This window comes from Rhinolophus sinicus, chromosome 5 (assembly GCF_057876585.1).
Source record: "Rhinolophus sinicus isolate RSI-liver-muscle chromosome 5, RSI-T2T, whole genome shotgun sequence".
Classification (NCBI taxonomy): Eukaryota; Metazoa; Chordata; class Mammalia; order Chiroptera; family Rhinolophidae; genus Rhinolophus; species Rhinolophus sinicus.
In genome coordinates, this window is record NC_142505.1 from 74,123,346 (window position 1) to 74,149,049 (window position 25,704).

At 38.9% G+C, this 25,704-nt stretch overlaps 1 protein-coding gene and 1 long non-coding RNA gene across 2 annotated transcripts in view; one reads left to right on the forward strand and one right to left on the reverse strand.

The window, feature by feature from the left end:
• The window catches only part of MINAR2 (membrane integral NOTCH2 associated receptor 2), a 74,048-nt gene extending 51,317 nt beyond the window's left edge, over window positions 1–22,731 (forward strand). The window contains exon 6 of the transcript XR_016021341.1: window positions 14,693–22,731. The gene's annotated coding sequence lies outside the window, so the exon portion shown is untranslated. The remainder of the gene's footprint in view (window positions 1–14,692) is intronic.
• The window catches only part of LOC141567262 (uncharacterized), an 80,128-nt gene that overhangs the window by 16,813 nt on the left and 37,611 nt on the right, over window positions 1–25,704 (reverse strand). The gene's annotated exons all lie outside the window — the stretch shown is intronic.

A 25,704-nucleotide genomic window follows, 5' to 3' on the forward strand; every position in this document is an offset into this window, starting at 1 on the left:
GTCAACCCGGCCATTCCCACATTGGGTTCTAGCAATACTTTACACCAGTGGTTCTCAAATGTGATCTGGGGACCCCCTGGGGGGGGTCCCCTGAAACCATTTTGGGGGCTTAGCAGGATTAAAAATCAATTTTAGAATAACTCTTATATGTCATTTGCTTTTTTAAATTCTCATTAACTCTTAGTAATGTGCAGCAGAGTTTCCCAGATTGAATACAGAAGCAGATATGACGATCCACCTGCTTTGTGTTCGGCCGTATGCTATAGAGAGTTGCAAAAATTGAAAACAATGCGTCTCTTCTCACTCAGCTTTTTGCTTTCCACATATAGTTATTTTTACTAAAAATGTTACGTAGGTTAATATGTAACGGGTTTGTAATTCTTTTTTGAAATGAATGTGTAAACATTTTTAAGTTTTCAAAAGCTATGTGGCAAAAATGTATAGCTATCATGCACAAAAAGCTCTCTGAGGGCTCAGTAGTCGCTGAGACTGAAACCAAAAGGTTTGAACATTACTGTTCTAAAACGAGATCACTTGTAAACTTTTTGGGAGGGTAATGTGCCAGGGTGCTTCTAAGATATCATGCGCCATGGCCGTTGGATGGTGAGTGTGGTGCTCAGGACACAGACATGTGATGAAGATGTGTTGGAGCTTTGAGAGTCTTTGGTGTGTAAATAATTTCAGCAGCAGGTATGGTTGAAACGTCCCAGGGAATGTACAGAGTGAGAGGAGAATTAGGACCTGCTCCCAAGAAACAGCAACCTGACAAGACAGTCATAAAAAGAAGAGCTTGCAACGAAGGCCAACATAAAATGTCCAAAGATAGAGGAAGGAAGTGAGAAGAATCAAGAGTCAGGGAAATCAAGAAGCAAATGTTTCAATAAGAATGGAGTGGTCAGCAGTATTCAGTTCTGCTGAGGGATCGAGTGAGAGAGGGCTTTGGTGACCGTGGCAAGAGGTGTTTCAGTGACCTTGAGGGTAGGAGGTTGTCAGAATTCACATGTCGACAGCTGTAGATAAAGTAAAAGATGAGAAATCTAAGATAGCCACTCTCACAAGAAATTTAGTTAAAAGGGAAGAAGAGATTATATGATATCAGGGTGGATGAGGGGACACAGGATGACAGGGTTTTGTAACAGGGAATGTTAATATCTAGCTCACAAAGTGGTTTAACAGTCTGCGAGTATTTATGTCATTATCTCTGTGTGTCTGTCTGTCTTGTATAATTACAAGTACATTGAGTTGAGTGGTCTACTTTACACCTCACTCTGTACTCTCAGCATCCAAAATGCCTCTGACATATCACAAGAACCTATTTGTTTAAATGAATTAATTGCCTCTTTTCCTCCTTCTTAATATAAAGCAGGCTTCTAGTTCCTAGTCAACAATGGGAATGAAGAGTTAGCTATCATCCATTTGAAAGAAACCTTAAAGTGCTTATGTTAATAAGGCCATGGCAGCTAATTGATACCATGGAGGCAAGAGAGTAACGTACAAAACATTCTGAAAACATAAAAATACAAATTCTTTTTAACTCTCAGAAAATGTGCATTTTTTGTTCCTCCCTGAAGAGAGGATGTGTATTAACTGCATCTATTTCAAGCCAGTGGCAGCACGAGTCACCAACTGTGGGGACTTTAAAAAAGGAATTGATTTTTGACTGATGCAAAGATGTATTCATTTTATCTATGTGTAGCTTGTAAGTAGAACTTTGAAATCCTAAATATACATTGTAGTTATTGACAGTGATCTTTTAAAGGTCTATGAAATATTGGTGAAGTGAAAGTATTACAGAAAATCTTATGTTCAGAAGAAAAATACAATGAGCTTAATGAAAAAGGATGGTGATTAAAATTTGTATGTCCAATTCATAATTCTTCAATTATTTTTCATGAGATTACTCTAACATCTGTGTATAAAAAATGCCGTTACAAACACAAGATATATAGAAGCCTGTATAGGCTCAAAAATAAAATGCAATTACGCACAACTGAGAAATCAGCAGCCTGTTAATGACCATTTATTTTATTCTTTTGTGGGATGAGTAATTGGTGAAATGAATATTCTCTGTAATTTTGCATTAAAGAAACATTTTTCTTCTAAACTAGCAGCTTGTTTTAAATAGTGCAGAGCCAATGACAGGCTTTTGAAATGGATTAGTACATGTTATCTAGCTGTAATTACTGATGGAAAACACTTAGGACTAGTAAACTCTTATCTCTTTCCGAATGTGGTTAGAAAATAGCGTAGGGACTAACCTTCCACCCTCTTTGTAACGGACATCAATCACATTCTTCCTTCCCCATCACTTTTGGCCTTTCTGTTTTGGGGGAAATGTCTACATTATGATCATTACCTCTCTAGTGTGGAAATCAGAAGTCAATACTCAGCCTCCTTTGCAGACAGGATAAAGACATGTGGCCAGAACGCCGCAGCCAGACACACCTGCTGGGTCTTTTATTCAGAAATGAGCAATGGAAGCCATTGGAGGCAGGAGGTGAGGGCAGGCACAGCAGTAGCTTTCCAGGGGCTGCAAGGCTGAGGTCTGGAGGCCTATCTGCCAGTCACGTTGAATTTCTGGTATAACACACCTGACAGAGGCAGTGGGCACATTTTCCTCAATAGTTCAGCGTTGTGTCATGTTTTGCAGTATTATTGCTAGAAGCTTCGTTTTGAGTCTATGCTTCTTTTTTTCAAAGTATCCCAGTCAATCCATTAATCTGACATTCTTAAATACATTGCTTTTCTGATTAAACTAGCCAGAACCGATTTCATTGTTTACAATGAAGTGTTCTGGCTGATATACTGTTGCAGCTCATAAATTGAGGTGGGAGAAATCAAGCTCTAAATGCTTCTTTGGGCTACTCAAATCTTCATTGGAAGAACTTATGTGATGTCAACATATTGGGCACTTCTACTCCAAAGGCATAATGATATTGAACAGCCAAGTGCAAGGAGAAGCGCATGGCCTCCAAAATGTCGGGTTTGTTTCTTGACATCACCATTAGTTACTACCATGTTTCCCTGAAAATAAGACCTAACTGGAAAATAAGCCCTAGCGTGATTTTTCAGGATGACATCCCCTGAACATAAGCCCTAATGCATCTTTTGGAACAAAAATTAATATATGACCTGGTCTTATTTTTGGGGAAACACTGTAGGTACTTAACCTCTGGTTCTCAATTGCATCACTTATGATAGAGGATAATAATACCCAAGGATTATTAGGATTAAATAGGGTAATATTTATAAAGAATTAATGCAATTCTTCATACTTAAACTGGCTGATGAAGAGCTTTTATTCAGCAATTGCTAATGCCTCATAATATTGTCAAATTTTCAGTTACAGAGATTCTAATCCATTCAAACTGCTTTAAGCAAAAGGGGATTTATTTTAGAGGATTAAACCACTTCCAGAGTGTTTGAGAAGGCTAAAGCAATGGAATCTAGGGTGAGTGTCTAGAAAAGCCCCCAAAGCCACCCAGAACACGCTAACCAGGAAGCTGCTGGACCAGTCCTGACCAGTGGAGCGTGGGATCAGGAAACTTTCTGGTAACCAGGAAGCTTTCAGAGATGCCGGCTCTACCAGCTGCAGTATGCTCGAGAAGCTACCTGCTGAATCAGGAAATCATTGTTCAATTTCCATCAAACTAAAAACAGGCTATAGTGTGGCCCATTTTTGAACTTTCTATAAACAGAACCATAAATTCCACTCTTTTGTGTCGACCTTCACCACCATGTCCGTGAGATCCATGAACACTCTTCTGTGCCGCGGTACTGCGATCATTTTCCTTGCTAAGGTCGGCAGAATAACACCCCCCACCAAAGATGTCAAGGTCCCAATCCGTAGCACCTGTGATTATGCTACAGTACGTGGCAAGGGAGAATTGTTTGGCATACCGAGTTAAGGTTGCTGATCAGCTGACCTTAATCCAGGGAGATTAGCTGGGACTCTCCAGATGGGCTCAAGGTAATCACGAGGGGCCTTGAAAGTGAAAGAGGCAGGACCCTGGGTTTGCGAGAACGATATGAGAGGGACTGGGCTGGCTTTGCTAGCTCTGAAGATGCAGGAAGTGGTTCAGGAGTCAAGCGATAAAGTATGAAATGCAATGATGAAACGTGGGGGTCCTCTAGAAGCTGGAAAAGACGAGTAAACAGATCCTCCTTTCAACCCTCCAGAAAGAAATATTACCCTGCCAACACCTCGATTTTCTCCTAGTGCATCCTGCGTTGGACTTCTGACCTACACAACTGTAAGATAATAAGTTTTTGTTGTTTGAAACCACTAAACTTGTGGTAGTTTGTAATAGTTTGTAGTAATTTGTAGTTTTATAGAAAATTTATATGCAGGGTTTCTCAACTTCGGCACTATTGACATTTTGGACCAGATAATTCTTTGTGGTGTGGGCCTGTCCTGTGGAAGGTTTAGTAACAGCATTGCACTAAATGTCATTAGGAAGCCCACCAGTTGTGACACCAAAAATGGCTTTGCCAAATGTCCCTGGGGGCCAAAATCACTCCCGATAGTGCATAGTATTTTATAAATATGCCACAATTTATTTAGCCATTCTATTATTTGAAGCTATTTGGGTTATTTCTAAAAGTATTATTACTAATCATGCTTCCGTGAGTATCTGTGTAGGTGTTTTGGTTGCTATATGTGCAGCTTGTTGTTAGTTGTATACTGAAAAGTAGAACCACTTGGTCACCGAGTGTGCCTTTTGTACCAACTTACAGTTCTATAAGGCAATGTGTGAAAGTTCCTGTCACACCCCATTTTTGCTAATATCTAGAATTGCCTGCCCTTTTCATGTTAGCCACTCTAGTTAGTATATACAGCATCTTCTTGTGATTTAAATGTCCATTTCCATGCTATCTAATAAAGTTACACATCTTTTAAACGTGTATTCTCACTATGACAATGTCGTTCATGACGTGTCTGATCAAGTCTTCAGCCCAATATCTTTTTGCATTGTCTTTTTTCTTCTTTAATTTGCACATCTGTTTTTTTATGTGCAGATACATGTTCTTTGTTGGATATGTACTTATATTGGCTGGATGATGGAGCCTAATTATCTCAGTGCAGAGAAGTTGTCATTTAGCAGGGTTGTGATTCAGTCTGGAATCCTGGGGACACTCATTAGTGCTTCCTAGGTGGACATTTACCCTAATTTTTGTATCCTCAGTGCTGAGACATTTGATTCTCCTTTGCAGTGACTTTCTAGTGTGATTTCTTAGAATCTATTTCTGTGCAAACACCTGGAGACGCACCCTCAGGTGTCAGGCTCTCATCTTCGTGCCCCCTTCTCTTCAGGATCTTGGTCATCCAAATCTAGTTCTTGTCTCTGGACCTGTACGGTTGCCAAAAGCTCTGCTGGTGTCTCTATTCTTTTTATTTTTTAACACTTCTTTTTTTTTTTTTTTTATTAGTTTCAGGTGTATAAAACAATGTACTAGACATTTCACCCCTCACAAAGTGATAATCCCGCCCCCAATCTATTACACCTCTGACATCGTATATAGCTGTTACAATTCCATTGACACTATTCCCTGAATAAATGAGCAAACTAAACAGAAATCGTCTCAGAGATATAGAGGAAAACTGATGGTTGCTACTTGGGTGTCTCTATTCGCATCTGCAGTTCTCCTCCTAGTTTTCCTGCCTGCCAAGAATTGTCAAGTACCAGGCTGGGAAAAGCCAAATTCCGCTCACTTACCCATGCTTCCCTTCACTTTATGACCTTATATCTTGTATCCTGGTTGCCTCAGGAACTCTCCAAAAACATTCAAACAGATGATTTTGTATTTTGGAGCAATTGGTAATTAGCTTTCTAAGTACTCCCACCAGCAGAAATGGTCTCCTAAATCCCTTCAATGCCACCAAGGAGATCGCACATTCACTCATATCTGTCCCAAGTTCCCTCCCCTCATCCGATGTCATGGTTCCACACTAATTTGACATCACACTGTGTTAAACTCTGTTACACCAGCCCTGTAGCCAGTGACGAGATTCTTTCAGGAAAATCACAGAAGCGCTTTCCACCTCTGACTGTGACTTGTACCGAGACTGTAAATCATAAGGTTATTTTCTTTCTTCTCTAGTACAGTTAGCAGCAGGGAGCCTTCCACTGCACCCAGTGTTTGTATTCTTCACTCTCATGCTAATGGTTTGTGGGGGCGGAGCCCCAGAGAGTAGTTTCCAGGCTCTCGGCCTCACATAGACGGGTGCTGGCTCAGGTAGTAAATGGCCAACTGTGATTGCATGGCCATCAGCTGTGGCTAGTTGGCCGTCAGCTGTAACCAGTGAGCCATTGGCCACTAATATAACTGCTGTGGCTACGAGAAGGAGAGAAGAGGAGAATGGGGGCTAGCAAGAAGATGGCGGCTGGGCTGGCAAGCGTGGATGGCGGTTTGCGGACAGTGTGGATCCAGCCTCCAGTGAGAGTATAGTGCTACCAGAGAGAATATAGTGGTATGACTCCCCCATCTATGGCTCCGTGGGTGTTCCTTTTTGGCCTCACCATATCCTGCGTTCTTGTATGGGGAGCGGGAGCAGAGACCCCGCAGGCCGTCCCGCACGACAAATGGCGCAGCGAGCAGGGTCTCCCGCATGACATGGTTCATTGCAGGAGCTGCTGGATCTAACTAAGATTTAGCCCCTTTCACACCTAATGACCACAATGGATTGAATTGTTTTGCCATGGTCTGCTACGGACCAGTTTCCTATTAGCTCATGCACTCCTTTCCAGGGAAGCTAACACATTCCCATTTTCTGTCTAGTTCTGTGACCTACGCATATCCCTGCTCCTAAGAAGTGTATTGTTTCGGAAACATAGGGTATCTGGTTCAATCTAAAAGGAAATTTTTACCATTCTTCCATAATGGTTAGGAGAACAGGAGAAATAGACTGTAGGCCAAACTTCCAGGGAAAAAATATCAAAGCAACATATATGACTGGAAAGAGTAAAGGGCCTGCCACCTCTGCTGTGACCAACAAGCTGTAGAATCAGAAGTTGTCATTGCTTCTGCATCTCCAGGACCATGCCACCTCTGCCACATCCTGGACAAGTCTCGAGCCTGGCCTTTCCCTCTCATATACAGTTTTGAATCCAAGTCTCACATAAGTCCATCTGATGGGCAAAATCAAATTCATTTCTGATACCCTCACAGCAAGAGATGAGGGGAGTGAAGCATGAACTTCCCAAGCTTTGCAGCCAAGGAAAGCATTTGAGAAGAAACAAGCCAATGTGCAGTGTCCGCCACTCTCACGGTGACCTGTTGGAAATGATTGTTCTTAGTTTGGGGCATTATTTGACCAGAATGTCTTGCTTATATGATGTGATCAATACTGAAGTTACTATATTCTCCAACCTGCTTCTCTCCTTGTTCTCTCAGTGCAGAACCACACAGGTCTAAACTAGAAGCCTGTTAGGTAGCTAGGTGCTTTGCATTTCCATCCCACACACCAACCCTGTCTAAACAAGCATCCAGTACTGGGGGTTCTGTCTTCTTGATATGCATTTTATCTTCACCATTCTCACTGCTACTTAATTCATTTGGATTTTTTCATTTATTTCTTAGATTATTTCTATAGCCGATGAACTGTTGTTCTTCCCTCTAGTCTCTCTTTCCATGTACTCATCTCCGAACAGAATGTATCCTCCCCGATACTGATTGAGGTCTTTCTCACTTTGCTCTCCCCACTCTGAATATACCCTCTTCCCCCAAGCATCTATACATCTCCTAGTAATTGACCAAGTTCATCTTGTATTTTTCCACTTTTTTCACTCTCATTTATATTCTTTCCTTTGCCTGAAAGCTTTTTCCCCCCGTTCATTCTTTTCTTAAGTCCTACCCATCCTTTAAAACTCTGTTCAAGTGTCACTTATCCCAGCAAGCCTTTCCAAACTTCGTTTTGCTGTAGATGTACAAAAGGCTATTATAGCATCAAACATACTGTTCCATCATCAAAGCTTCTCTCATCTGTTTCTTCCCTCTAGACTATCAGATCCTTGAGGGCAGGTATCATGTCTTACTAAACTTTGCTTGCCTAAAGTAACATGTTAACAGCTGAAGGTGAGCAGTCAGACATCCTTGGGAAGAAAATTAGTGACCAGAGTAGGACTCTTAGTAGTATTTTTCAAAGCTTATAAATTAGATTATATTTTCAAGCTAATCACAAGCTGGAACTTGATAGTCTGTTTTCCACACTTACTGTGCTCTCAGCAAATATTGACAATGATGAACAAACTTGATTAACTTGGGCCAGGAAACTTTGTCCTAAAAAATTCCCTGTTCAAGTTAAGTTCCAAATATTTTCTAAGAAATTAATGAATGCCATTTTTCATAAGATTAGAATTCAGTGTCATTAATTGGATATAACCATCAGTGAATGAAGCTCCCTAAGTGACTGTAAGAAAAAAATCCCCATAAATTTAACAAGCTATTTTAGGATTAAATTTTCACATAGGCCACTTTTTCTAAAGGATTAGAGTTTTGTTTCTTTTAAAAAAATTAATTCTAACATTATAAGGTGAACTGAAAAAGCAGTTTACCTTAGCTGAAAATATTCTTAAATGAAACCACGTTACTTTAAGATTTTTCCAGGTGTAACGCACCTCACTGATATGAAACACGTACTCTGAAAATAATATTGTCCTTTGTATACTAAGACCACACTACTGCTCAGGGCTCAGCAGACCATGTATTTTTTCTAAAGAGATAATAAACAGCCAGTTATAAGTCTAAGTTGCACCAACATAGTCCTGAAGTTTCAAAAACCAGCATGCATTTTCAAATGTTCAACCAAAACTAAAAGTGTATTTCTGACTTAGGAGTAGAGCAAAGGTAAGGTCTAACCAAGTTGTTTATCAAACTGTTTTCAAAGGAACAGAAAAGATTTCAATTGTATGCCTTGAAAATGGTAATATTGCAAAGAAACTCAGGGTGCTGGGTGAAGCAAATTTGAACAGGTTTGTCTTCATCTTGCAAGCTTGGCTTCGTCTCAAAATCTTTACATGATATTAAGAATTATGTTGACTCTCCAAGCAAGTTTTGGACTATTCAGTGCCCCCAAATTTACCTGACCACAGAATTTCCCCCACTGTCCAAATAGGTATACTTTTTTCCTTCTTTTCAGATTACTGGTTGATGTTTTTCAGAGAAACAATTCTGAGAGCCCAGTGAGGGAAATGCTATCTAACAAAAAAGAACTGAGTTGCCAGTAAATCTTGCCAACACTTAAAAAAAAAAAAATGTCAAAACACTAAACTGGACCTTGTGAACCCAAAAATAATTCTACAAGAATTTACATATTTTTAAAAAATCAGTAATAAAAACAATCTTCTATTGAGTCCCTTCTCTGCAAGGGAGAATGGCTGGTTTACAAGAGAGTTTTGTGTTGTTTTTGTTTGTTTGTTTGTTTGTTTGTCTGTCTTTGGCAGAGTTATACCTAAATTCTCAGTATTGTCAGAAATGAAGTCTTCCCCTTAGAACTCATTTCTATATTCAGTAGCTGGCTCTGATGATACACAGGGATCGCTCTCAAATCTAAACCAGTCAGGAGCTGTGCTCCTGGTGTAGCAACCTTTGAGAGCTGTGCCAAGTTCACTGTCAATCTCACATTTTATCACTGAATCTGCAAATGAACCAATATACAGATAGATGCCAGTTAGATACCAATCTCTGCTTATTGTAATTCTAGTTCATTTTTTTATGATATAATTTATGCAACCTAAAATACACCATTTTAAAGTGTACAATTCAATGTTTTTTAGTATCTTTACAATATTGTGCAATCATCACCATACTTAATTCCAGAACGTTCCCATTGCAACCCCCCAGAATGCTTTGTACCTATTAGCAGTCGCTCCCAATTCCTCCTTTGGCTCACAACCACTAATTTACTTTATGTATTTCATATGAATGAAATCATATAACATGTGACCTTGTGTGACTGGCTTCTTTCACTTAGCATAATGTTTCCAAGGTTCATCCATGTTGAAATGTGAATCAGTACTTTATTCTTTTTTTAATTGTTGAATAATATTTAATTGTATGAACATATCACATTTTGTTTATCCAGGAATCCATTAAAGGACATTTGGGTTATTTCTAATTTTGAGGGCTATCGTGAGTAATGCTGCTCTGAACAAGTTTTTGTGTGACCATATGTTTAGTGTACAAGTGTTTGCATGAACATATGTTTTCAATTTTCTTGGATATGTACCTAACAGTGGAATTGCTGAGTCATATAACTCTATGTTTAACTTTTTGAGGCATTGCCAAAATATTTTCCACAGAGGCAGCACCATTTTTCATTCCCATCAGCAGTGTATGAAGGTTCCAATTTCTCCACATCCTTGCCAACATTTATTATTTTCCCAAAAATATAAAGAACTCTTATAACTCAACAATAAAAAGGCAAATAACCCAATGAAAAACAGGACAATGATTTAAATAGTTCTCCTAATAAGATATATGAATGACTAATGAGTACCTGAAAAGATGTTTAACATCATTAGTCATTAAGGAAAGGCAAATCAAAACCACAAGACATCCCATCTAGTTCTTTTGTAGAACCGAGTACTTAAATAGAATAATGCCCTGTAAAATTTTTTTTCTTAATTTTTCTTGAGAGGATCCATAGTTAGCTCCAGGGCACCTAACTTCACCAACTATTAAAACCCTGGTGATCTTTGTCCTTCTGTAAGTCTTCAATTGGGTGTTATTTTTAGTCAGCGGTATGGACACTCAGCTTGCCTATTTCACTATCAATCTGTTCCATTCTCCTTTTATTCAAGTTTCTACTCCATGCACATTATCAGAGATAGAGTCTATGTTTCCTGAAGCTGTGATAATCTTTTGCCCCCCAGAAGGGATTAACTTCCCACTCCCAAGAGAAGACTTCACCTCTCAAATAGTATTTGACTATTGCCAGTGCCTCTTTATTATCATTTTCTGGTCTCCTACTATTTTATGGTTTAGTCTTTGATCTAAGAAGCCTTCATTCTTAACTAGAAGCCTGTTAGGTAGCTAGGTGCTTTGCATTTCCATACTTCTTTTTAAAGACTATTCAAGAGCCTCAATTTTAAGACATAGTTAAATGTAACTTAATACAACATTGAATAGAAATATAAAGGTGATCTTTCAGAGTGTATTGGACAAGGTATTAACATTTTTGTAGCTAAAATTTATGAAAATTATAAGATCATCTTCTCTGCAATTATGTGTGTTTTTGAGAAGTGCTTCTAATATATGCACAACATTTAGACACAGACATACATGTTTCTCATGAAATACTGGGAGGAAAACGTTTAGGAGGCAGTGACCTACTTAGTGTTCTATCTTTGAGAGTACATCATTTCCTAGGTAAAGTTTTGGTTTAAAAGATAATGGGAAGTACTTATAAGAATCATTCCATGTGCATGCTCAATCCTTTTCTTCATGACAAACAATAATAAGATCATTTAAAAATACAAGCCTTGCTCATTTTTGCATTCCAGTAAGAAAAATACTATATCATATAATTGCTTTAAAAGACGTCATTGCATGACATTTTCAGTTTTACAAAACTGCTTTATTTCCCAATTTAGAAGAATATGCTAAAGCATATGCATAGATGTTTGAGAATAAATTATGACAGACTATTGGCAATACTGATTTTAGAAGCGTATGTCTCTCAGTGGAATTCTGATGAATGTCTTCAAGGTATATTTATGCATATTAACAAGTTTTGAATCCCTCCTGGACTGTATACTACCTGCCTCTCAAATACTAAGCTTTGAAGCAGATCTAAAAAGTGTCATTAAAAGTGATGTTTTGTATTTTTTCTCTGGGCACACACTTGCTCTTATGCCTCATCCTAGGTGACTATGTATATGCTAAAGAAAACAATATAAACTATAGCGTCATACTTGCAAACATTAATAATGTTAGTAATGTTGAAATGCATTTTCTCTTCCTCACTTGCACCTTATTTTCATCAATAATCATCTGTATTACATAACCTTTTTTTCTCTCAGGGGCAGGAATCTTTCCATTTTCCCCTGGGAATCATTTCAGAAGTTAGAACCTAAGCCTCCTTGGATACCAAGGTGTCACCTGTGAGGTAGCCTTTTGCTTGTAATCCACCGCTCAGCTACCAAATAGACAATCAATACTAGAGAGAAATATTTAAAACCAGTATTCATGATTTGAACATTCAAAGGAGTTTTAAATTGATTTATTTCATTAGTAAGAAGCTATTAGGTTGGAGCAAAAGTGGTTGCGGTTTAAAGAGTTAATTTGTAAGCGGGCATTTTCCCGCCAAATCGCGTCATAACGCGGGGCTTTTTTGACATTTTTTCGCCAAAATTAGACTTTCCGTAAAATACTCATATCTTTCGATCTATTTGATATTTTTCTATGAAACTTTCAGTGTTTTAGTTTAAAAAGACGTCTTATTTATTTACTTTGCAAAATTTTTGCCGGTTCCAACTAGAGGCGATGTGACGAGTTTACTCGTTTCCCACAAAAAATGTGTTAAAAATAATTGCAAATATCGCAATTACTTTTGCACCAATCTAATATAATTTACCCATATATTCTATCTCAACATGTGGTCCTCTATTAGGTATGTTGCCTTTTGATGACTTACATTTAAAAGAGCACGCAAAGTAATTTTTATAGATGTTTTTCATTTCCCCTCACTGCTAACAAACAGATTTGAAAAATGAAATATGTTTCCTCTATACCTGATTTTTATCGCTTTGCCTGCGGCAAATGCAGGTTCTTATCTCCCGACCCTTAATGCACATGTCAGCACGTCCCTGTTTCATTTGCTCTCATTCAGCAGAGAGCTAAAAACTGATGGTAAAATGTGCAGTAGGATCCCAGGACTCTCCATAAAGCGCCAGTTTCTCCTCAGCATAATCCTCAGTGTTAACACCAGTTCTCTATGTTAATTAACATCAAGCCTGACCATTCCCTGGATCTCTAGTACTTACAGCACAACTCATATCCTTGGAGCTTTCTACAGGGCCTCCGTAATACTAGGAAAGAAGAAACTAACAAAACAGATCCAATGGCCATGGACTACTATGGGAGTTATGGGGTCCTCAAAACTCATCCCCAAATCTCCTCCACATTTTTTTCAATTTCCTTAATTGGATTTTCCGAACTTCCTGTAAATAGGAACTGAACCACTAACTCTATAACACTTATCAATGGAGACATCTGCTGGGTCCAAATATCATGGCTTCTCAAGACCAGTTCTTTTCCATGCCTTTTCAACTCAAATTTTAAAAGCAGATGTTTTTCAAGGGAATTTTAAAGAAATTTAAATTAAAAAATTGAAATCAACATCAGAAAAAGTCAAAAGCATCAAAGTGAACAGATGAAAGGGCACAGATTTTATGTCCTAATTCAGTTACAATTGATAATATTTATTGGACTCTCATTATGTATAAGGCAATATCTTAAGTGTTCCATATGAATAACTTCATTCAGTCCTTACAACATTGTAACGAGGTAGGTAATATTATCCCCATTCTACAGATTAGAAAACTGATGATGAGTAACACACCTAGAATCATATGCTAATAAGAAGTGGCACTATAATTAAGATTAAAATCTCTCTAAATTGACACAGCTTCAAGATAGAAGACACTGGGCTCCTTAGTTTAGCCCTGTCTAGAGAAACTAAACTCTCAAGTATGAACTTCAGTTTACACTTCATTACTAAATTTTGGATTATATTTACCCTCTTCATCACAAAATCTTTGTGGTAGCAACTGAATGAAATAATATAAAATGTAAACAAACCTAACATTCTTCAAGTATTCATCAACCGATAAGTATTTCATTCTCGTAAGAAACCTTTTGGTAGATACAAAATGTAGGCACCTTTGGTTAGACAAAAAACACAGGCAAGTGAATGGACAGTACATGAAAGACTGAAAGACATTTCTTCCCACTAGGTATGGACAATGTCGGTGGAGAAAATCAATGTCTGTAAAAACACAATCAATAAAACTCTTGTATCTGTAATCTTGGATAAATTGCAGCTGTAAAAGTTGAGCGTTATCTGAAATAGTAACACAAACAGTAGCCATTCTTGAACGAGCATCTTGTGACAAGAACAGGTGGTAGAAACATAAGTGATCCAGGCCAACCTGAGTGATGAAAGAAGAGGAACCCCTCCAAGAATTGAACAAAGTGGGTTTTTGAGGCATTGGCTGGGTGTTTTAACTGAATTCTGCAAAGAAGAACAAAAAGTTTATTCTAGAAACTGGCTGTATATAATTAGTGTGATTTAGGCATTTGTGCTAAGTTAATTGTGTAGAAAATGTGGTATAGGTATCTTACATAAAGTCATGAGATAAAGGAATCCTCCAGGCATTCTGATATAGATAGATATCATAATTGCAATAAAAATAAGTGAGAGAAAGCTTCCTGGGCTAGTCCTTGACCTCTTGGGGCTGGATGGCTTGAGATGACACCACTGAGGCAGTTCATACTAGAAGTATTTCCTTACTGATGGTTGGAAAGGGGCAGGAAATACTGTCTCCATAAGTGGCCTTTGCATGCCCTGCAGGGTGATGCCTCCGTGATGCTGGGGCATGGAATGGGTTGGGGAGAGAATCCGACCCACCCACACTGGCTGCCTCTGAACTGGAACTGTTTGTTGAACTTCTTTTCCATCTTTCTGCAGAAAGCACTCTGGGAGCAGCTTGTTCTGAAATCCATCCTGTATGTCATGTTAACACAGAAGAAACAGGCAAGCAGGTTGTGTTTAATGCCCTTTGACACACAGAAGACAAAACACTAGAGAAGGACAAAGACAGGATGGTCTGCTGAACTGAAAGTGAGGATCAGGAAATCTGAGTCCCAGTGGCAGGTGGATCACTGATTACATGACCTTGGTGCCACGCTGCTTTGAGGCCCTTCCAATTCTCGAGGCATCCTGTCCCAGGCCTGTCACCCCAAGGACTATCACCTTCACCAAGGAGAGCAATGCGGAGAATTGCAATGGATTGTTCAAACTCAAAGATGCTAGCAGAAAGCCTCATAGGAAAGAGTGTAAGAAAGCTGTCTACAGAGGGTGCCAAAAAAATGTGTACACATTTTAAGAAAGGAAAAAACAATTAAAGTTGTAATAATATATACCGAAAACAAAAGATAAATACAAGTCATGTTTGATTTCTGCAATTATAAGAGGTTCTCAAAATGGTTACCAGACATTTCTGATTACGGCGAACTATTGCTTGAGCAACGTTGTCCAAGGTGGCCACTTGTATACATGTTTTTGGCACCTCCAGTATAGCTGTTAATCAAGTTTACCCAAGGAAGAAAAGAAATGGTGAGACAGCCCAAGTTTGGTCAAAATCATAGAGCAATAAAAAATTACCGAAGATGCCAAAATCTACATCAGCTCAAGTGCCAAGTAGCAAACACCAGAACCCAGCAGATGAAATTCAGAGGGCCAACAGTTTATTATGACAACAGTTCAGTACTCTCGGAAGCTTTTCTCTAAGAAAGAGCAACAGTTCTCAAAATAGCCCATAGGTCCAGTATTGAGCTAAATTTGGGGCCAAAGAGAGAGAAATTATTAACAACGTTAAAATGTCAGAAAATAAATATGAAGTGAGTGTTACCGAAATCGATAGACTGAATTTTTCTTTCATCTTTATAATTTTTCACACCATATCAGAAGCTTTTTGGTTGTTGTTTTTTGCCATGTGTGCTACCAAACACAAAAAAAGTAAGTTAATAAGTAAATATAAAAATAGAAAATAACTGAACCAGGTAAGTTGTCTCTAACAGAATACAGCCGTAATAAGGAGACAGAGATATAGATATAGATATATAGATATGAATGTTTTGGTATTATAAATACTTCTTTTATAACTTGGAGATACCTGTGCTATAATCATGGCATGTTTTTTATTCCCTTCATTTTGTTATTTGCTACCACTTCAGAATGTTAAAAAAGAAATACAGCCTATTTTAGAGAGCAGATTACTTACTAAAATTGTGCCTGAGTGCCAGAAATGTCATTTAGCAAAATAAATGGAAAAGAATGCAAGATTTTGTGTTGCAAAAACTTGTAAAATAGTATAACAATTAGGAACTTTCTGAAATGCTTTCCAAGGTTAAAAATGGAATCAGGACAGATTATAAACTTTCTAACCATTTAACATTGGAAACCATTCCAATAAGTTGGTTCTAAACATGACTCTCTCTTCAAGTTTTCCTGTATTCATCTCACTGCCATCCTTTCAACTACCATAAAATGAAGTCATTAAAAGGGTGACCATGAGAGCCTGCAATGGAAATGAAATTCTCTACCTGCTTGGGTCTCTGTACACCACACTCATTCATTGGCCCAGATAGGACTGTTAAGGTAGCAAGAAATAACTGTCTATCAAACTGAGCCATTTTGAATTTGGGCTAACTCGTTACTGAAACCTAACCCTTCTTTAATTAATCATAAGTGAGAGTGTTCATTTGTTTACCTTTTCATTGTAAACTGTATAATCATTTACAGGGCAGATCGTCTACCCTAGAGAGATGACTAGTCAAGATCAATTCCGCCTTGTTCCAAAGGAAAGAGTATTAAAGAAACCAAAGGAGCTGAGCTGTCAGTTAGATCAACTACTGAGAGAGTTGCAGGGAATTCATAGACTAAAGAATGGTGTATTTGTTTTGACATTGAGGGTGTAGCTTTGGGACATTTTGCCAAGAAAGATTTACTGGAGATTCTTGTAATTCAAATAAAAGAGCAGTATTTATGATACTGTCATCTATCTATCTATCTATCTTTCTACCTATCAATCATCTGTCTATCATCTATCTATTCATCCATCTACATATCTACTTTCTCCCTTTTTATTGATTAATTGATGATACACATAAAATGTTAGGCTCTTTCCTTCCGACTTCAACTAGGTGAGATTTTTGCATGATCCCAATGACAGATGCCCAATGACATCAAGTTCTCAAGTGAAAACCAACCACTTTACCTATAAATTGTGACACTGATAGGTACTGGGTTGTGGCTATTTATCAGGAAAGTAAGTATTTGTAAATTTTATCAATATTAAAATTTGCAAAATTTAAAGAAGTGCCAAAATCACAAAAATATGCATAAGAATTGAAATCAGCTAGAGAAAAAAATAATAGACCTCAGAGATTGAATTTATATGCAGTTCCTTATTGCAGAGTTGTATTTGAGTCTACATGGAGTTAAATGCAACAGAGAATATTAGAACAGTGGAAATGAAAACACTGAAATAATATCAGATGTGAATAATTAACAAGCATTACGTTGCAGGAGCAGAGCATAGAAACAATATAAAGCTTTTTTTTTTTTTAAAGTAGGTATTATAATGCAAAATATAGGGGAGAAGAGTTAAATCCATTTAAGAATAATATAAGATTATGAGTAACTATTAAGTTGTCCTGGATATATATGTTTTGTTAGGCATATTGTGAACAAAGTTACCTGGAGACCAACATTAAAAGAATACTTCAGTAATGGAGCAATTGATAAGTTATTTGTGAATGATACCAGCCAAAAAAAAATTAGATTTTTATTTTACAGTTTTATTTCGACAACAACATAGCATGTATTTTTAAAACTGAAATAAATAGTGAAAACAGGAAAAGGCATCAGAACAGTTTAGAATAGTAGTTTGGGAAAAAAGAGAACATAATTTATTTCTATTTGTTAATAAAATTCTCTGACATATAAATCCTTTAAAAATCCACCTTTAGGAAAGAATGGTTTTAAATGGATATTGGTTTTCTTATGGATAAACCAAACAAATAAACAAACAAACATGGAGCCACAAAAATCTTTAGTCATCAATATATATTCTTTCACCAGATATTTGTTTAAAAGAATCTTTGGATTTTGAAAAGTAAATGTAGGTTACAAAATTAATTGAGACTTTGCCTTAAAGGGAAATAGGGAATCGAATGTTCCAAAGTCAGGAATTATTATAACTTTAATACTAACTAACATTCGTTAAGGGATTTGTGCTGAGCACTGCGCTAAGGAATTTACATGCTTTAGCAAATACTGTAAGTCACCCAGTTTTTACAGGTGAAGAATCTGAACATATGCTTTTTAATGCAGTACCCCAAGGCTGCTCAGAAATGGAGGCTGATTTCAAGCTGAACAGACCAGTGCAGGGCCCACTTGCATTCCCTCGGTGCTGAATTTCGTGATACAGCCTTGGGACGACAGACCCAAGGCTTGGGTTAGAGCTTTGCAGCACGGAAGTGCTTATACCCACGTAGGAAAATGCGGGGTTCCAATTCTATTCTGTTTTAGTTTTCGAGTGTGAAATTCATGAAGCATGACATTGAGCATACTCACTGCAATGCTAGTACAGCAGTGTCCACATACAGTGGACACACAAGCAAACATGTAAGTCAGCTGTGGTTTGCTTCCAAGGAAAGCGGAGCCACCATAAAAATAAGGGAGAAAGGCTCATACCTGAGCCTCCGTGGACAGGCCTGCTTTCACACAGCACCCAGCTGGAATGCAATCTCCCAGCTCATCATCCCTAACAATAAAAATAAGTGCAACAATGAAAAACATAAACCTAGGGTAGAATGTTATTGAAATGTGTTTAGGGAGACAGAGGAGGGAGCTAGCATCTCATAGCTAAGAGTGCATTTCTCAACGACCACTTAACCGTCTCTACTATTTCTTTAATTTTTCTCTCTAGGATCAGTGTCAATATTCTTACCAGCTTTCAATGACTTTCTTCTTTGCCTTTTCTTTTAGCTCTTTTCCAGCCCCTATCACCTGTATTTCCTCTTCTCTGATCTCTGCATCATCCCTCAGTGTTTCTCTTTCCCATTTTTATATATGATATCCTCCCCCCCACACACACTGTCTGTCTCTCTCCATCCTTCCTTTCTTCCTTCCTTCCCTCCCTCCCTCCCTTTTGGATCTACAGTATTGCATGTTCCTCTATCAACTTGCTCAACAAAAAGAATCTCAGGATCCACTCATCTAAGAAGGTCAGGGTCGGGGGGATGGGAATGTCACTACTAATAATTTAGCAGATTTTCTTCAGTCACACTTGTAACAGCATTAAGATACACAGAGGATATTTACACCCATATCCCAGGTCTCTAACTTGCCCTTGGGTCTTCACTAGTAAGTTCAGTGTGGAGGACTTTGGTCTCCACTTTTTCCCCATGTATTTGGAAACGTTACAAGACAAAGGCACACCATTCAGACCTGGAGAAACAGAGGATGCTTCCAGGTTCAGATGCTAACATTCTCTGCTTGTGGGGAACTCAGTTCTTACTGATCCAGACTGAGAAGGGGCAGGAGTCCTTACCAACAGAGACTGGAAAGTGGAGGCTAGAGTGACCATCTGTAAGAGGCACCCGAAATAAGGACTGTCCTCCAGGAGGGTGTCGCTGTCACTTTCACTGTTGTAGTTTAATTTCATAAGACATCTCCAAAGAGGGCTACCATTTTATCACACACGCACACTTGCATATATGCATTATAAATGAGGACATTTGCATCATCAAGTGTGTCCCGTTCACCACTGTCAACAGGAATTAAGGCGAGCTTGTGAGTGTAGGTTGAGATCACCCCTCAGTAGGCAGAATGCTTCTGAGGGCAGAGGATGACTGTGCCTCTGTGGGATCTTATGCCTCCACATCAGGAGTCAGTTGAGGTCTCTATCCCTATGTGCAGCTAAGGAGAACCCACCATCACTGCCAGTGCTTACAGTCTCTCCTCCATCTGCCATAGGACCCTGGGGCTTAGTCTCATCCCCTCCTCATTTTTGTGGGTGTAAACCACCACGTGGTCAGTTGTTGCTCCTCACCCCCACTCTCCTCTCCAGGTGGCTCTGTATATTGCCTTTATGGCCCCATCTTTTATGCCTCCACAGTTTTGGGGAGCCCTTTCCTGTGTTTTCTATAACTCAAAGTTTTAATAATATGAAATTCCCTGTATCCTCTCCATGTCTCTGAGCATTTCCTTCATGTTTTGCTCTAAAAATATCTGGAGCTTAGTTGAGGATGCTACTTTCTCAGCTGCCCTCCATGTAATGGTTGTTTTCCTTCCCGCTCCTCTCATTGCAGTGGCCTGTAGAAGGGGATCTGTGTCCTCCTCGGTCCTCATCGCTGGTTTCAGATCATTCTTCCTCTAGCCCTAGAAACGTCTGCTTTTGCATCTCATGTTATCAGGATATAGTACTCCCTGACCCTTTTTATTGCCACCACCTGTCACTGCTGGGGCATTGCACCTTATTCCCTGATGATCTTATTTTCTTGCCGGTGTAAATCTCTTCCACTTCGTCCATATCCCTGTAAATGACCTACCCAGTACTCTGGCCTCTTAATCCTTGATACATTCCCCTCTATCTTACCTCAACCACACATGTCCTTTGCCATATCATTGACCTCATCACTATAAATAACTGCCATCCCCCCATAATCTCAATTTCAAAGATGCTACTCTCTGACCTCAGATCTCTCCAGCTCACTCCTAATAACCCCACTGCATCTGCCCTGCGATATCGCCAGGACTTTCAAATCATTGATCCTATCACCAGCTCCTCTTTCCTTTCCTAGCTTAAATTCCACTGTCAATCACAACCCAGCAAATATTCTCAACTCCCTCCTCTGTCTTCCTTCAGTTCTCTCATTTGGTTATACCACTAGTCGTGATCATTTCACCTCTGCAGCCAAACGGACTAAAACAAATTTACACAACTACTGTATTCCTTATCTCCCTCTACTAAGCCACTCTACCAAATGATTAATTCCTACTCTCTCCTCAATTAGAAGACAATTTCAGCATGCTCCCACCATGTCTACCCACTGACCTGCGTCTTTGCCCAGATGCTCTCCTTACTCTTCTGTTACTGCACATGGAAAATCCTTTTGTTCTTCTCTGTGGCAACATCGTGTCTGTATAACTATGCCATTATTTCTTCCAATTTAATAACAAATCCAATTAGTACTATGCTTCTCTCTTTGCCTTTACAGCAACATATCTTTGAAGTGTTGTCTTACACACTGTTTCCTCTTACTTACTTGAACCTACTCAAATGGATTTTGGGCTCCACCATTCCATTAGAAATATTCTTAGAAAAGTCTCTAAGGAACTCCACTTTGCTAAATGCAAGCTGAGTCCTCATCTTATTTGACTTGTCAAAAGGTGTTGGATTAGAGTTTAAAGTATTGATATGAACTCATACTTTAAAAAAAGATATAAACAAAGATAGATACAGAAATAGCTACATACAATACATGTGCCTAAGTGTATATGTGTGTGTGTTTGTGTACACATGCACAGGCATATATTTCCTACCTCAGTCTGCTGCCAGAGCCCAGAAACAATAACACCTTTGCAATCATTGGTATGCTAAGGATCCAGATTTGGGTTTCTAAATACCGCCCTCCATAAGAGAAACCAAGGCTCCTTGGAGATATGGCTGAGTCCAGGACTAAGGCAGTGCAACTGGAAGGGAGGCCTGGAGAAAGGAAAAGCTTAAAGAATGATGGTGATGTGTCAAAGGACAAAAGGGCCAACTTGAAGAGACTCTTTGTAACCAAATTAGTGACAGAGCATCAAAGTAAATAAGAATTCCAGCTTACAAAACATTGAATAAAATAGGAACTTGTATCTTCCTATTTTACATATAAATGTATGTATGGTATATATGTGATAATTTTACTGATATAAATATATGAATAAATAAATGAAGGGAAAGGCAAACCTTTACCTTACTATTGACTATCAACTTGCATAGTACATAAGAAGATGGATGAAAACAGCCACTATTTGGCAACCAACTATCATAGTGGTTATTAATTCCAAAAGGAATTGTCAATGGATGCTAAGGCTAATGGGTAGATTTTGATGAAGGATAGACTATTTACATAATATGGGGCTATCTCTCCATGACTTTAAATACAATCAATCAAGTAAAAATGGAAAAATGACTATATTTTGGTGAAAATGGTGAAATCTGACAAACGAAAACTGAGCTGATAGGTGAACAAGGGTAAAATCCCCGCTAGTGGCAGTGGCTTGGCCTTGCGTGTCCCCTGAGACGAGGTACTAAGAAGGGCACAGCATTATTTCTGTGGTGTTCCTGCCCCAAATGCATGGCCTGAGACTGCACGTGAAGAAGTACCCGGGTGATGGTGTCCTACGGAAGGAAAGGGCTGTGCTCTTTAAAACTGTCACGGAATGAAAGGGGGGAAAGGCCGAGGAACTGTTCCAGGTTGAAGAAGACTCACAGGACATGGCAACGACATGGCAACCTGTGTTCCTGGATGGGATCCCAGGAACAGTTGACGAAATTTGAAGAGTCTATGAATTAGACAATTAGACAAGAGGGTTTTATCAGTATTTATTTCTTAATTAAAGGTGATTCTGTAGGAGAGCGCTCTTGGTTTTGAGACATACAGCCTGGATTATAGGATTACTTAGGGGTGACAGGGCAAAGGTCAAGAAGTGTGTGTGTGTGTGTGTGTGTGTGTGTGTGTACACAAGGAAAGAGAGAGGAAAGGTGATGGAGCAAATGTGGCAAATGTTAAATGGAAGGGATGTAGTTTTTATACAACATCAGTGATGTTTTGCAACATTACTACAAAACAGTCCTCTGGCAACCACTAAACTATTGTCTGTGTCTATGAGTTTCTGTTTCTCATTTGTTTGTCTTGTTCTTTTGTTGTTTTTGGTTTATATACCACATATCAGTGAAATTACATGGTTCTCTGCGGGGGGGTGGGAGATGAGGGTAAGGGGGATCGAATATGTGGTGATGGAAGGAGAACTGACTCTGGGTGGTGAACACACAATGGGATTTATAGATGATGTATTACAGAATTGTTCACCTGAAATCTATGTAATTTTACTAACAATTGTCACCCCAATAAATTTAATTTAAAAAAACAACAAAAAAAAAACAGTCCTTACTTGGTCACTATGATTTTTGAGGCGCTGTATGATCTAGATCCTAATTACTTCTCTGTCCTCATGTGCTGGGTATTCTTTGCTCTTTTAATCCACCCTTGTCCCCCTGATCTGTGCCCTAGGAGGCTGGCCTGTGACCACGCCAAGGGAATAAACAGGTCCTCTATCCCCTGGCTTCCAGGTGGGTTTGGACAGTGGGGGGCACTGGCGAGAGGTAGAGGAGTAGGAGGAAAAAGGGCGGGTTACTTACTTCCCTGGCCCTGTCCTTGCCAGGTCCACATTGTACCCAGGCCCTTGGGCCCTATCGGGACCCTCTCTTCCACCCTGTCCTACATCTACAGTGACAGCCCTTCTGTGTTTGGTCACCTCTCCTTGCTTGTCTGGTATTTTTTTTAAAACTAAATGCAAATAAAATACTAGTAATTTGATGCTTTGTGTACTAATTTGTATATATACCAGTTTATTGTAGGGAATCATGCTTCGTTGTTCTAGACCTGCCTGGGGCTTTCACCATCTTTTGTTTGCTTCTCTTAACTCTGCTGACCTTTATAAATACCCACTTCACCAACTTCTCAATTACTCTGTGGGAGTGGCCACTCCTCCTTCCAGAATCTGAATGGATACACTTTACCTCCTGTTAACTCTGCCCTTCGTGCATTCTGTCCCATCCACACCACTGGTCTCTCTGTTGATACTTGGACCTGCCGGGCACACCTCTGCTCTGAGATGTTTTTTTCCTCTCCCTGAAATGTTCTCTCCCCAGACGCCCACATGGTTTACGTGCTCATCTTCTTCCTAATCTTTAATCAAAAGTGACCCTCCCAGTGAGACCCCAAAATTCAACCCCGGACATTTCCTCCCGGCTTTCTCCATAGCACGTCTCACTCTCTAACATAGTAGGTATTTTACTTATTTGTTTGTTTTACATCCGTGTCCCCTTTAGAATATAAAGCACAGAAAGGTAAGAACTTCTTTCTTTTTTTTTAACATTACTGTATCCTCAGAGCTACGGACAGGGCCTGGCACCCAGTCAGAGCTCATTAAATATTTGTTGTTGAATAAATGGAACCCAAGTGCCCAACACATTGGTGATCGATGGCTTTTTCAGGTAGTGACTGATGGACTTTATTGACTGAAGAAATGGCTACATTTTAATGCATGGAGTCAGAGAATTGAAGAGCTGAGGGGAACTTGAGAGTTGAGAGATCATTTGCTTCATTCAACCTTCCAGTTTCACAGATAAGGAGACTGAGGCCTGGGTTCCAGTGACTTATAAGTGAGACCCAGCGACTCTCACACCCAAGTGAGAAGTAAGGTTGATATGAGGTCCCACCTCTCTGACCTCGGAGTCCAGGGCCCTGCCGCTGTTGTACATTCATTGTAGAAAAACATATAATGAAATACATTTCACATTATTCTTTTATTTTATATACAGATATTGATTGGAATATTCGAATAAACTACCCTGAATCTTAGGCCAGTGTCACACTCATTTTCAGGGCTTAAGCAAAGGGAGCATCTGGCGTGAGGTTTATTGTCAAAGCCCCTGAAACTTGTCTCTCAACCGCTCAATATTGCTTCTCACTGTATGAGTCATGGGTGATCTTTTTAATTCCACTAAGCTGCTGAAGCTAATAAAAATAAAGGTCTTTTTGTCTCTCTAGCACTCCTGTGGATGCAGAAGTGTTTTTTCAAGCACTTCTTCAAATGCACAAAATCTTGTTTCCTAATTATCCAGAGGATGGAAAGCCAAAAGAAAAGAGCATTTGTGCCCAGCCCCTACAGGAAAAGAGGAAAATAGCTTCCAAACTATTTCTATTTTTAAAATATATTTAATAAATAGAACATATCTTTAATTTCAGTCTTCCTACATTATTTGCCATTTAAAAGGTGACTCAGAAATAATCTTCATTTTTGGAATAGGCTAAAGAGAAATTCTGAGTTTTCTTGGTGGTGTTGCTGGTCAGGATGGCCCATTTGTTGGTTTTTAATCATTGTTTACCTTACAGAAGAATGGACTATCTTTTTTAAAAATCAAATGTAAGTAACGGTGTTGGCCTGACAGAGGCTTAACGATAACTCAGAATATGGTATTATTGTCCCATTTAGAGGAAACTGAGGTAGAAATAGCTTGTCTAAAGGCACATCCCTAAAAAGTGACAGAATTCAGATTTCAATTCAGGTCAGTCTGATTCCATTATCTAAGCACTTTTGACTATGTTATGGCCATAAAGGACAATTGTCATTCTCCTGAAGAGGAATATCAATAGTTCCAAAACTACCACCCTTAAAAGACTTTTGTATATTTTGAAACATTTCAATTGGATTCCAGAAACAGATTCTCAAGACTGCAATTCACTGGGGTCATGTAATCCAACCTCCACTGGCAGCTTCAGGCTCTTATATGATCTGGGAGCAACTAAGCATCTGTCTCTTACTGAACAACTCAAGTGGTTGGCACTTTTGTCATGACATCCAAAGTAGGTTTCAGTATAACTTGAATTATTATCATAGTCATTTATTTTTATATAAGTCCTGTGTCTCTGAGCCTTTTGAGTTGTTGTCTTCAGAACCAAGACAGGTCTAGTTCATCAAAAATATGTTCTATTTCTCTCATCTATCAACCTTCTTCTAGAGTATAGAATCAGAACCAAACACAATACTATAAAGCCTCACTTTAATATATTTGGGGAGGGAGGTGGTCCAAAAATTCAAATACGGCTCGGTGATATCACCAGGTTAATAGACTAACC